The 13,710-nt window shown below is 36.3% G+C and overlaps 2 protein-coding genes across 12 annotated transcripts in view; one reads left to right on the forward strand and one right to left on the reverse strand.

Annotated features, from left to right (window-relative positions):
• Positions 1–3,939, reverse strand: part of sv2bb (synaptic vesicle glycoprotein 2Bb) — a 35,822-nt gene extending 31,883 nt beyond the window's left edge. Inside the window, exon 1 of the mRNA XM_079603660.1 lies at positions 3,861–3,939. The gene's annotated coding sequence lies outside the window, so the exon portion shown is untranslated. The remainder of the gene's footprint in view (positions 1–3,860) is intronic.
• A 4,900-nt stretch (positions 3,940–8,839) lies between these two features.
• Positions 8,840–13,710, forward strand: part of LOC306993671 (A-kinase anchoring protein 13) — an 88,779-nt gene continuing 83,908 nt past the window's right edge. For all 11 annotated transcript variants that reach the window (XM_079603647.1, XM_079603651.1, XM_079603653.1 and 8 more), the window contains exon 1: positions 8,840–9,307. The gene's annotated coding sequence lies outside the window, so the exon portion shown is untranslated. The remainder of the gene's footprint in view (positions 9,308–13,710) is intronic.

Below are 13,710 nucleotides of genomic sequence, written 5' to 3' on the forward strand. Positions count from 1 at the left end.
ATTAAATACTAAATGAATATTGCCAGATACCGATGTGCATATATTGTGCAAGTGCTTAACGTACAAGTAAAATGTTCACATATAAGTATAATGACTCGATAAAAACCCAATATTCATTCAAAGACTATATGGTAAAGCCGGATTTTCCCAGCAGCACCACAGAATTATTATACTTGATGCAAACATTTAATTTTTGAGACAGCTACTTAGAGAAAACACTCAGACGGGGTCTGTATAATGCAGACTCATTGTGCTTATATTTATGCTTAAGTACTCTTCTGGCTCGGAAACAACGTTCCTTGTCCATCACTTAGGAATGATGGGCCGGGGATTGACCGAATGCAGTATATTCTGCAAAGCATGGCTTGCATTTAACTTGAATACGATTTTTTTTTGGGACGTACAAATCAGTCACTCTCAATAAAAGTGAAACCTCAGATGCTGATCACAACTTCCATTAGCCATGCCTTGGAAAACCAGTGATTGGCTGTTGATGGCATCACATGTCCTCTCTGAGTAAACACGGGGCTGCTGGGATGTGTAGTTGGTATTTGGTAGCTCGAGTGTGGATGGACGTTTTTGTCAACATTAATTTTTAACTTTACATTAATCAAACTGCGCCAGTCTTCAGTAAGCTCTGGAACAGATCATCATTAAAGTCTAAAAAAGACTAGAGAAAGACCCCCCAGTCCACCATGAGGTATAAATTAGATTGGGACTAGCAGTAAACGCTTTGTCGAAGCTCTCATCTGCTCTGGAGGATCCGCCAATAAAACCAGCAATAAAAACTAGTGATATACTGCATGAGTGAGAACATGGAGCTGAGATTCACTGCAGTGTGGGACCTTGGAGCGTTTAGTCATTCCACTTTCTTCATAGATCAATTCAATATGATTTCAAACACATAAGCGGAGTAGATTACTTGCTTAGTTGGGTTTTTATTAATCTATTTTTATATTAATTTTGTGATGTGACAAAAAAAATGCAGGATATGAACAAAATGTTAAAATTCAAAAATGAACATACATTATTTATATGATTGCTTGAAGTTGATTTTTTTTGTATGATTTAGTAAGAAGACATGCACATAAACCATTACTGAAAAACATTTGCCAAATAAATTCTTAGATGTGCGTTGAAAATCTCATGTCAACAAGTCATGTGACTGAAAAATAATAATAAAGAAAATATGTTGCTCTTTTCATTCCACTCACAGTCACAGTCTTTCCTTAAAATTCTGCATACAATTACTTCCCAGAACTGACACATGTTACTGATGTCTCCATGAAATCAAAATAGGTGTTTTGCAGCTTTAATCCATGACTGTCAGCTTAGAGTCATTTATATGCTACTGTACATCAAAAAGTTGACCAAACTAGCCCATATGCAAATGTGAAATTTACAGTGTTTCCCTGTACAGGGAAAATGTCTCAAAATAAAAAAAATGTCAATAGGAAATATGTCAATACGGTAGACAATGTTTCTCTAACCATTTCATAAGGTATGACATGAAAGCTTATTTTTGAAAAATACTTTCACTCAGTTTAGCTGGCTATCAGTATCAGCAAGCCTCTTACCCTTTAAATGAAGGATTTGTCGAAAACACAAATAGTACCTGGCAACCCACAGAGAGGCCAGGTGCACAAGGTCTGCATGTGGGGGTGGATTATCTTTTCAAACAACTGAATAGAGGCAGGGCTGCTGAATAAACAAACCACAGAGGTTGATGTCTCGGCCGCCTTTGCTCTCTTGAAGCAAGCAGCAGATAACCGTGTCGCTCTGGATGCCCAATTATCATATACTTGGGCGTGCTTACACCATAGAGAGATAAAAATACTTGTTCATCCAGTAGAATAAAATTCACACTCGGCTTTTTTGCTATTATGCTATTTTAAAGGTTCCTAATTTTGTTTTGAATATCTCCTACAATATAGGCTTACATGCATCAAAGGTCAATATGCATCAAAGGTCAAAAAACACTTTAATGTTCTCCTAATATACATGGCCGAATCATCTCTTTTCTCACAGTGCCTGAAACGTTTCAATAAAGGATTTGTTCTCTCTAAGCCACTCTTTATGGGAGCTGGTTTTCGCCACAGAATAAAACATTTTAAAAGATAATTGACTTAAATCGATAAAATACTTTTTTCCTCAGAATTGTGAGATACTGTATAAACTTGCAATTGCATGTTATAAAGTCAGAATTGTGAGAGATATACTCGCAATTGCATATTATAAAGTCAAAATTGCGTAATAAAATTGCAATTGGGTTGACTTTATATCACACAATTCTGAGAAAAAAAGTCGCAATTTCCTTTTGTTCTTTTTCTACCGCAAATTTTTTTACTTCTGTGGCGGAAACAAACTTCCATACCTCGTTTCAAAGAGCTTACTCTGCTCTAATTGGTCAGATGGCCTGGTCTGTTGTGATTGGTCTGCTGCTTACAGCGCCTGTTGGAAACAGAACGCTCATTACCATATCTGAATTGCAGCTCCTTCCTCAGCACTCGTGCACAGTGATATGAACAGTAACAATGGTGTCGGTTTTAAACAAATCAAATTGGGCCGAATCCTCATTCTTTGGAAGTGGATTTGCTAACCTGGATGCCAGCCGAACTTTGCCCCGCCCACAACATTTGAGGTCGGGAAGTTCGGTCTGGACTTGATCCGTTGTGGATCAACTATACTCGAACCAGAGCTGTCTGGATCAATCAAATTGTCTGGGCGGGCTTTATACAATGATGGACAGCTGATCAACAGTAACGTAATCATCCAACTCACCACAGAGCGCTTGGGTTGAATTCGTTTACAACAAAGATGGCTGCCGATGGAGAATTGCAATGTGTAGATTCCGCCAACGCGTCTGTTCTAGAAGATATTTCGACAGCGCATTAATTTTAAAAGAGGAACAGAGAACCGTGATCAAGGCATTCAACATACCTCACTTACTCCATTGCTCTGATTGATTGAAGGTCTATCCAATTAAGTGCAGAGGCATTTTCTTTCCTGGTTCGGTTGAAACACGCCTCATAATCACAGCCCAATGGAGCAGTATCAGACTCATATTCTGACTAGAATCTGAGTATCAGGCTATGCATTTGCATTCGCAGCACAGAAAACGGCATCTTCTCACAACAAATCTCCCAACAAACTCTTCCAAGCCTCAGCTACAACTGCAGTGTTTAAGGGTCTTTCGAGGGCAGCCAATGAAGACCATATAGGTTGTCATATAAGACTGGAATTATGACGACTCGTTTCAGGCAACTCAGAATTGATTCTTTCTTTTAGGTGACAACTTTATTTGTCGTGCACTTTGATCTTTGAAACTTTGCAGACCTTTTACATTCACAAACAGCTATATTACACACTGCATGAAAGATAATATCCAAAAAAGTGGGCACTTTAAAATCTATTTCCATGAATGCTTCTTATAGTCAAAACAACATCCCTCTACACACCCACATGCCTCCTATTCACAATAGAGTCATTATGTTTACCATATCTCATGGGCACAAGTGCTTTGTCTAAAACTCTATTAGTTGTGCATTGTTGTGGCTAATGGATTCTACTGGGCTGTGTGCTTATTTGTTCACATCCACTAGTGAGTAGCTCAAAACATCAGTCTTGGTAATTATGGACATCACTTTGTGAAATTAACCTGCTCAAGTCTGGCAAATTCAACTAATGAGAGGTATGACATTTAGAAAACTCTCAAGTCTTGTATCTTTTCTACATTTAGTGTCGCAGTTGGAGACCCCAGCAGAAAGGTCAAGCTCATCTCTTTGAGCGATTGCCTTTGTGAGTGACTGTGACTCAGATTAGAAAGGTGTTGATGATGTATGGAACAGATCCGGGCTTACCTGACCGACGTCTGGAGTGACTTTGGAGGTCACATACATCACACCGGCTCATTAATCAGACTTGAATAGTCTTCTTTTATCTGCCTTCAAATGGCCTTAAACAATGATACATCTGACACAGAGGCAAAAAACAATGTCAGTGCAATACATTACCAAACACAACACAAGTAGTTTATATAGTCATACAGACATTTTAAAGGTGCAGTAAGCACTTACTGAGAAACACTGTTGATATTAAAATCAACCGAAACAAATTGCTCCCTTTATTGCTCTGCTCCCAAAATGCACAAACACATTGCAAAAGCAAAGAGAAAAAAATGCTTCGTGAAAAACTTAGTGAAGATGATGAACGAACAAGGAAGAACAAAAAATGAACATAGGCTACAGTACACAATAGTAGGCTATACTAGCAAGAGTTTGTTAATAGTTGCCAGCAGCACACCAGCTCCAGACACACAAAACTGTCCTGTTACTATAGCTAACATTACAACAGCATATCTTGGTTCTGTGAAATATAGTAAAACCAATGTTACTTACATATGGAGAAGAAACAACGCAACCACGACGGCGCTAAACCTCTTGCCTGATCAAAAACATTATTTTTCCAGTGATATTCCTCTGACCTTTTCTCTTTTGTAATGTCTCTCAGCCATCTCTCTTTCTACAATCTTTCTTCAAATCTTCCTCTTGCTCACTCTCTCTCCTCCCCCATCATGAGTAGACACGCCCCCTCCTGCTGATTGGCTCAAGTGTGTTTTGGTGCTTGGTCTGATCCACTTTCAACAGCGTTTATTTATTTATTTAAGAAATCGCTTACAGCACCTTTAAATCAAAGAGAGATTAATAATGAGAATTATTTATAATTTTGTGAAATCCATATGCGGCTTCAAAGATTATGCCTGAGGAGAAATTAAAGTGGATATAAAATGCACAAGATTTCAGTATAAAATATGTGAATATTTACGCTTATTGTGCATATAATTTGTAAACTATATCATGTGCCAGACAGGAATAAATTACACTTTAAAATGTGATCAATCAATAATCTATCTCTGAGGTCATGCTACAGGTGCGTTCACCCCATAAACACCAAAATAAATGATTATTTAATAGTTTAAATATTCCACAGATAAACATCCTCAATTCCTTCGTGCACAGTTTTCCTTTAGTTATTTGAAATGTAAAAATGAAAATAAAATGAAACCTTAAAAAAAAAATTACCTGTTGCTGATATCTTTATCACACAAGGTGTTCCTTTTGTTTTGTATTGAGGGGTTCTGGTTGAAGAGAATGATGCAGAAAGAGGGGGGAGAGTGTGAGAGTTCCTTGATGCAGTCTGTGCAAGGACTGAATGCTAATCAGACAGAGGCCTTTCCCCATGCTTACAGCAGTGCACATACATCTTGTCAGCCCCTGGAATGATACACACATACAGCCACACACACTACAGATCCAAGAACCCTCCCTTACAGCATTAATAACACAAACCCGGTTACTTTTGCTTTACTCATGGTGTAAAAACACACTAAATAACAGTCGCATAGCCCACATGTACATATTAACATTTTATAAACAAATAAGTGCATGCGTAAATGATTCCCCCTGGGGATCAGATTGATCGTCTGTCATCGCCATTGCAGCAGCAGTTCTGGAGACAGATGTTTTAATGATAATTTAAAGGGTAAATCACACTGGCCTGAGTAAAATCTTTTTCTGAATGGCGAAGGCGTAGGCTGCCGCTAACAGCTAAATAATTCAGCAATATTGATGTAACAGTATACACAAGCTTTGCCTGGCATTTGTCATACAAAATGAAAGCACGCGACGAGAGATGAAGCCTATTTAGCTATATTTTTGCATAAACACTTTTAAAATTTACATAGTTAAAAAAATATATGTTATAGCAGTATTTCCATATTTACCAAAAATGTGCTATAATGTTGCTTTGGAAAGACTATTAAATATTAAATAAATATTTAAAAAATAAAAATAAGTAGCCTAATTAAATAAATAAAATACATGTATTATTATTATTATTATAAGTGTATATTATACATAAATCAATAATCTAACCATTTTCTAACACGATTGGGGTGGGAGATGCATGGACTGGAAAGTTTTAAAACTGTCTATTATTCTGAGACCAATAGCGTCCTCTACAGGTCAGATATAACACTACAGGGGTGCATAATTATTATTATTTTAGGCCTACAGTAGGCCTACATAATTTTAAACCTTATTAAAATTATGAATGTGAGATCTGCGAAATATCTGAAGGACAGTGTTCAAAGCCATGAAAACTAGAACAATTGAGAACAACTATGAATAATTTCAACGTTTTCGCATCCTTTTTAACATTACGGCTTAGCCTGCGTCAGCATAATTCTGAGACACATAAAAACAAGTTGAGAATTTTATACACATTTTCTGCTAAACTTAGCAACTTATTCCCCTAATTATTTGGTAATGTTGCACAGCAATGGTTTCTATCAATGAAAATGTAAAATTCACCAATACATTTTACATGGCTACTCACCAAATAAATTAATGTGGACATTAAATATTAATTTGTGTTGAAATTATTTTATAGTTTTACTTGTAAGCCTAGCCTACTATCTTAAAATATGTCAGAGCCATTGTTTTGTCTCAAGATACACACCCGTAAGGTTTTTTTCTAAGGCACATATGTATATAAAAGCTACTTAAATCCCCTAATTGAACTAAGCCTAATCCTAGCTTAATATAAGCCCTGTCTGTGAAACCAGGCCTATGTACAAAACCATTTTACAGTAATATTAATATAGTCCTGGTTTCAGTTACCCAACATAATATAATCATACATTATAATATATTATACAAATTATACAAAAATATAGACTTTTTTAAAAGCATTTTTACCAGAAGTTCACAAACATGTCATATTGTGAGTCTCTGCTGGGCAGCGAGTGTCTGAGATCAGTGTGTTCTGGAGCAGCCCAGCATGACAGGAACCGGAGCCAGCGATCCTCGTGTTCTTTTATTTATTTAACCCAAGACAGACCTCAGAGAGAGAGAGAGAGAGAGAGAGAGACACAGAGAGAGAGAGAGACAGAGAGAGAGAGACACAGAGAGAGACACAGAGAGAGAGAACGGAGAGAAATACAATTTCACCTTTGGTATGACCAAAATTGATCATGCCACAAACCACACATACTGTACCTTGAAATTCCATGTGTAACCAGTTCTACTCATCCTGATCTGAACAGGATCTGAACCGGAGTCTCCTGCGTTGGAAGCGGGCGCGCTAACAAGGACGCTGAAGACCTTAGCCTCTAATGTTAGACGCTAGCGCGCCTCTTGAGATCTGGGGAGTGAGGTTTAACCGCAGAGCAGAATTAGGCCAAAACCCTCTATTAATCCACATTGAGAAAAGAGCCATCGAATTTTGTGTGACCACAACTCTTATCATTTTAAAGCCTTTCAGAATTCAGCTGGTCCTGAGGCTCCACAAACAGACTAAACACGACTAATAATCAGCCTCAGGACCCTGACACCCTCATCATCCACAGAATACGGCCCAACCGAATGATTAATTAATGCACAAAAAGAAAACTACCTAGCTAATTAGAATGGAACAACACAAAAACTATATACATATTGTTGTACTATACAGATTAATGTGTTGTACTATACAGATTTATGCACAAGTTCAATACTTGGTGAAAAAAGAGAGAGACTGCAATTCACTAGCAGCAAAGTACATCAATTCCTGCCACAAAAACAGGGAAGAGTAGTCCAAACACACACACACACACACACACACACACACACACACACACACACACACACACACACACACACACACACACATACACACACACACACACACACACACACACACACACACACACACACACACACACACACACACACACACACACACACACACACACACACACAAAACTAAATGCTTTACAATGTATAACTTGTCATGCCAATAAAGCTCATTTGAATTGGAAATTTGAAAGGAGTCTCGATTAATTTCAAAGCCAAAGAAAGCACCACAGTCCCTGATAGACAGCAGACACGTGGTAGCAGTGAAACCAGAGAAGACTCTTGGGTCTTTTCTCCATCTTTCATCTCGACTGTAGCACTGTGAGGAAGGAGAGGAAATAAGTGCGAAAATAAAGAGGGGAATTATTGGAACTAAAAAGAACGCACAAATTGGCATTACATGGTTTGGTATACAGAAAGTTTATGTAAAGTCTTATCTTAATTGAATATATATAGACAAATAATTTAGACAGACAGACAGATTATAATCAGATATATATATATATATATATATATATATATATATATATAGATAGATAGATAGATAGATAGATAGATAGATAGATAGATAGATAATATAATCAGATAGATAGATAGATAGATAGATAGATAGATAGATAGATAATATAATCAGATAGATAGATAGATAGATAGATAATATAATCAGATAGATAATATAATCAGATAGATAGATAGATAGATAGATAGATAGATAGATAGATAGATAGATAGATAGATAGATAGATAGATAGATAGATAGATAGATAGATAGATAGATAGATAGATAGATAGATAGATAGATAGATAGATAGATAGATAGATAGATAGATAGATCACAGCTGTAATATTTGGACTGGACACAAGAGGTCACCCACACTCGTTTTATAGCTTGTTATTTGGCATTGAATTTTCATTTGAAACATGGAACAAAAAATCTAATTGGCGTTCAGCAACATGGCTTCTTAGACAGTCATCGGTTATAAATATAAATGAATCAAATACATAAATAAAAAAAACTTGGATAACATAACATTGGACCCTAAACACTACAGTCATGACATTTTCTATAGGCTACCAATGTAATTTGAACACACCTCAATATTAGTATCCGTGCAGGGTAACCTACTTCAAGACAGATAAATGAGCTTGAACAAATATTCTCTTCAAGCTCTTTGAATGAATCCACAGTGAAGCACGCGCCAGGCAGGGTTCGGGTTTGTAGAGACACCTCATAGCTCCCACTGTTGGTCCCGCCCTGTGAGGCATGCGGACTAGAAGAATAGAAGTTTCAACAGTGTAACAAGTGATTTGTGTCTCTACTTTCTGAGACTTTTTACATTCGTTAAATTCACAGCGTAGAATACAAGTTGCAACGTTGTAACAAGCGGTTTGTTGCGAAACATTTCAGAACGCTTTTTTTGTACTCCAGTCAAACGCTGAAGCGCGCAACATTGTAATAAGGTAGTTTGTTTCGCCGCGTTCATTGCACAACTAGTGGACTAGAAGGACATCTCGTGTTTGCGGTAGCTATAGCCAAAGACTCGTGGAAGACGATATTGGATGGTGTTTTGTGAGCGTTTAAAGGGAATGAGAGTGAACGAGGGAAGCACGCTTTGAGCACTGCAGCGTTCGAGGTAAGATAGCCTTGGTTGTCCTACCAGAACTACTGTAAAGTCATTGTGTACTGTTGAGGATTTCTGCTTTGAGTGCAAATTATGTTTTATTTGACTCATAACTTATTATCTGCAACAAGATATTAACCCCTGCTGGTAGGTCCATCTTATAACTGTGTGGAACATGAGAGCTGGTTTCTAGTTGATCCGAGCTGGTCTTTAACTGGACCACGTTTGTCATATTTAAATAAACATACTTTTCTGATTAAGACGATGTTTTTTATTTCGAAAAAAAGATGCTTCACATTTTTCAGTATTTGTAGTATACTTTCGAATAAACGAAGATGTTTTGACTTGTCGCTATATTGATTTTGTTAACGTATCTACTTTACGTTTAAAGCAAATTTGGAATAGCTCTGTATTATTTGTATTTCTAGAAAACAGAATATTGGTTTATCTTGTGTAAATGGTGACAATATTTCAGTATTTCGTCACAATATCCATTCTATATATAATATTTTATATTAATCAATCATAGTATTGTTCTCCATGTAAATGCAGTCATTATCTATCAGCAACCAAAATGATCTTGACTAACTTAAGAGGTATGACCAGCTGGTAGCTGGTGGTTTTAGACCAACTAGAAAACCATCTTGTTCCAAAACACAACTAAGAGCTTTCCAGAAGGGACTTTTATCTATTTTATTGCAATAACTTTAGTACAGGTTTAAATTGATATAGATTTTTTTATATTTCATTGCAATAATTTGTTAACCTTTGTTTAGACTTTTTACTTTGTTTGTCTACTTTCACACTGGTCATTTACTTTATTTGGTCTCAGTTCTGATCTTTTGAAAGAAAGATGATTTTATAATTAGACTAAACACACAAGTTAAACAAAACCATTTGAACTATTAGCTGACAGACAGGTGTCTTTTGGAATATTAATAATGATCACGCCTTTGATGTTGATCTGAACTCACCTGAGCAATATGACATGTTTATTAATAGACCACATATATGAGTTCTGTAGACCAGAACTTAGTGCTGTTTTTCCAATCTTTCTACAGCCTGATATAAATGGTGTTAACATTTAACCCGAGTCTCTCATCTTCAAAGGAGTCATACTCAAAAGCATACAACATATTTGTAAAGATATTTGCATGCACAGTCATCTGTATGTAAATTGATCTCATCAGATGATGGCACTTGACTGTTACTAATGTATACATTAACTAGTTGTTAATGTATTATCCTTCCTGAGTTTAAGGAAGCTGTAGCTTAAATGACTTAATCAAAGACAAAGGCAGAGTAGTAAACCCTGTTTGTAAACATAAGATTGTCCATTGCATTTTATTATATATAAATACATTTATAAATATAAATTTATAAATATTTGTGTGTTCCTCAGACTCCATAGTCCTCAGATTGTTGTTCATATGTCTAGAAGCGTTGGAATTCCCAGGGTGTGTTTTGTATTGGTTGGTCTGTTATTTCTGGCCTTCCTCTATTATTCATTTAAAGCAGTGGTTCTCAACTGGTTTTACTTTAGATCTTGTAAGTACCAACATAGATTATTGCTCAAAAGTTAACAAAAAACATTTGACATTTTTAATATGATTGTGAAATACAAGGCAATTGATTTTGCTATCCTAACTGTACATTATAGTTGCAGATTATTATTTGCAGTATTTGTTTTCCCTTGCTGTCCGTTACTCACCAGCTGGGAACAACTGATTAAAATGTTTCTGTATGTTGCACTTTTGCTCCTTTTGGAATTGCTTGTGGAAATCTCGCTGCTTCTGGCCAGATCAAAAATCGAATAACCTTGCAGATTTGTTAATTTCCTCAGTACTCTCAAGGTATTTGCCACCTTAATGAACCACACATAAAAACTTAATGGCGTTAAAAAAAGTGTTTTTTTCCTCCCAATTTCGAGCTTGTGCTTTATCAAGACATAGTTGTCAAACAGTGAAAGTGTCCGCACATGATTATGGAGATGAATCCACTGCCAGACGAAATCCAAGAGTGTTCATCTGCATCCCATTACAGAGAATGCAGTTTTAGCTTCTTTGGTAGAATTCTTGGGGGATTGATCATTTAGGAAAGATTGTGCCGCAGTAACATTCATAATCTAATCGTTGGTGGTCATGGAATTTGGTTCGTTTTTTTTTTGGTATGTCCAGGGTGGGTTTGTTTGAAAGTTAATTTCTATTCCCTTTCAGATTCTGCATATTCAAAACTGAATATTTGAAGAGCCTCTAGCTCTCACTGTACTTTGCCCTATAGAGTCAGCAGGCCAGTCAGTCTTGTATGTCATATGAAATGGATTGTATGTTGTTGCAGCAGCTTCTTATACTATGTACACTATGTTCCAAAATTTGGGTTTGGTAAGATTTTTTTAAACGTTTTTTAAAAGTAGTCTCTTATTTATTTGTCTCTTTATTTGCTTATTTGGCTTTATTTGCTTATTTGGTTTAACTTAAAAAAGCAGGTTGCCTTAAAATTTTGAGTTTGTTGTAATACATTTTTTTTTGTTAATACCATGAAGAAGAATGGTTTAATAAACAGAAACTCAAAATAGTATGTTATCTTCACACATTAGTTATCGAAGTTGATTTGACAAAAGATAAAAAGTTGTGATAACAAATCATGAAAATATTTTTTACAGTGTACAGTAAAAACAGTAATATTGTGAAATATTACTATGAAATGATTTCAGTCAATACCTTTATTTATATATCACATTTAAAAACATCAAACATTGGCCCAAAGTGCTTTACAAGAAATAAAATAAATTAAAAATAAAATAAAAAACATATAAAAAGGACAATAACAGATTTGGATATATAAACACACACACACACATATTGCGATTCATTGATTTGACAGCACATCAAAACTGAAAATTTTGTGGAAATTGTGATAGATTTTGTTTTTCAGAATCCACCAATTTAATACACCCTTGCTGAATAAAAGTATTTTAAGTTAAAACCTTTAAGTTATGAACTGGGAAAATAAAACAAATAAAGGTAATAAGCTGGGTGTGTTCACAACTTCATACTTGGCCGGTTTGGTTCAATTAAAACAAACCCAATTTTGATTGATTGGTTAGAATTTGAATACATGTGAACTCTGCCATCCGAACCCTGGTGAGTGGACTGAACAAAAAAGTGGACTGAACCTCTGAAAAGATGGGTCTCTGTCCACTTTCAAACAAACTCTGGTGCAGTTCGACTGAAATATGAACGCAACACGGACAAAAGACATGTAAACAAATGATATGATGTCACAAGATGCGACCCAAAAAAGGACAGAATGCTCAAGCATACCTGTTTTTTCTCATCATAGTCACATGTTGCCTATCACAGTTCGGTACAGGCATCAGAACCGCGTCTCCTCGCAGCAGATCTTCATTTGTGTGTGTGACGGAGGGATTCCTGCCGCTGTTTTGACTCTTTTACACATTTTATAAGCTCTTCAGGAGTTGTCAGCTCCATCATCATCATATACAGTATATGCGCAATCGCACATATAGTGAGCAGATTTAGCACAGAACACAGCATTGTTTTTGATCTTTGACAAGTTTTGAAGTTCTGTCATAAAAGCCTTTTTTTTATCTTTAGGTTCGGTGTTAAAAAAAATTATAGTGTGAATGCAAAGCGAGCCAGGATTAAATGTATCTTTTTTTCTTTTTTTGGTCCGGACTAAAAGAACCAAGAGAACCGAATTCTAAATGTGAACACACCCTAAGACAGTCCGAGAATTGCATTTGGAGAAACAGGCGTAAGAGAGTTCCATTTGTCACCTTTTAGTAATCAGAGAGATCCATGGTTACGCACAGATCCCAGGAAGGCTAATTCTCTCAATGGGGGATGTTAGGTTTCAATGTTTTCCAGATGTGTGAAGGATTGTGCTGATGTGGAATCAATATATGTAATAAAACTCCAGTCTTTCCCAATGTAGTCGACCTGCTTATCTTTTGGTGAATTCTCAGTTTTTTTTTTGTGTGTTTCTGCCAGTGAACGGATATCATACAAGTCTCCTGGGCCTCCTGCTTTTTCATTAAAGTGGCCAGGCAGACAGAAACAGTGTTCTCTGATTCAGCACATACTTGAGGAAAGTCCAGCCTCTCAGACTCAACTGGTTTGGAGTAGCTTTCAAACAACAAGACAGTTCCAATGAACATCTTGCCCAGAAATGTCAGATATTTTGTTTGCTAGAGGAAAAGCTGCTTTTTACTGTTGCATCGCAGCATGTTGTTTTCGCTTTGAACAATGAAGAACATCGCCTCTATATGAAGTTTGATTGATTGGTTTTTAGCAGTCAGCTGAAGAGGTTTTAGTAGTTTGTTTATGGAGTGAAACACTCAATTTTTGGAAAGTGTTTTCTTCCTTGGCCCGATTCTTTTGGAAGCTGTGGAA

This window comes from Phoxinus phoxinus (genome assembly GCF_949152265.1).
Source record: "Phoxinus phoxinus genome assembly, chromosome: 25".
NCBI classification, from domain to species: Eukaryota; Metazoa; Chordata; class Actinopteri; order Cypriniformes; family Leuciscidae; genus Phoxinus; species Phoxinus phoxinus.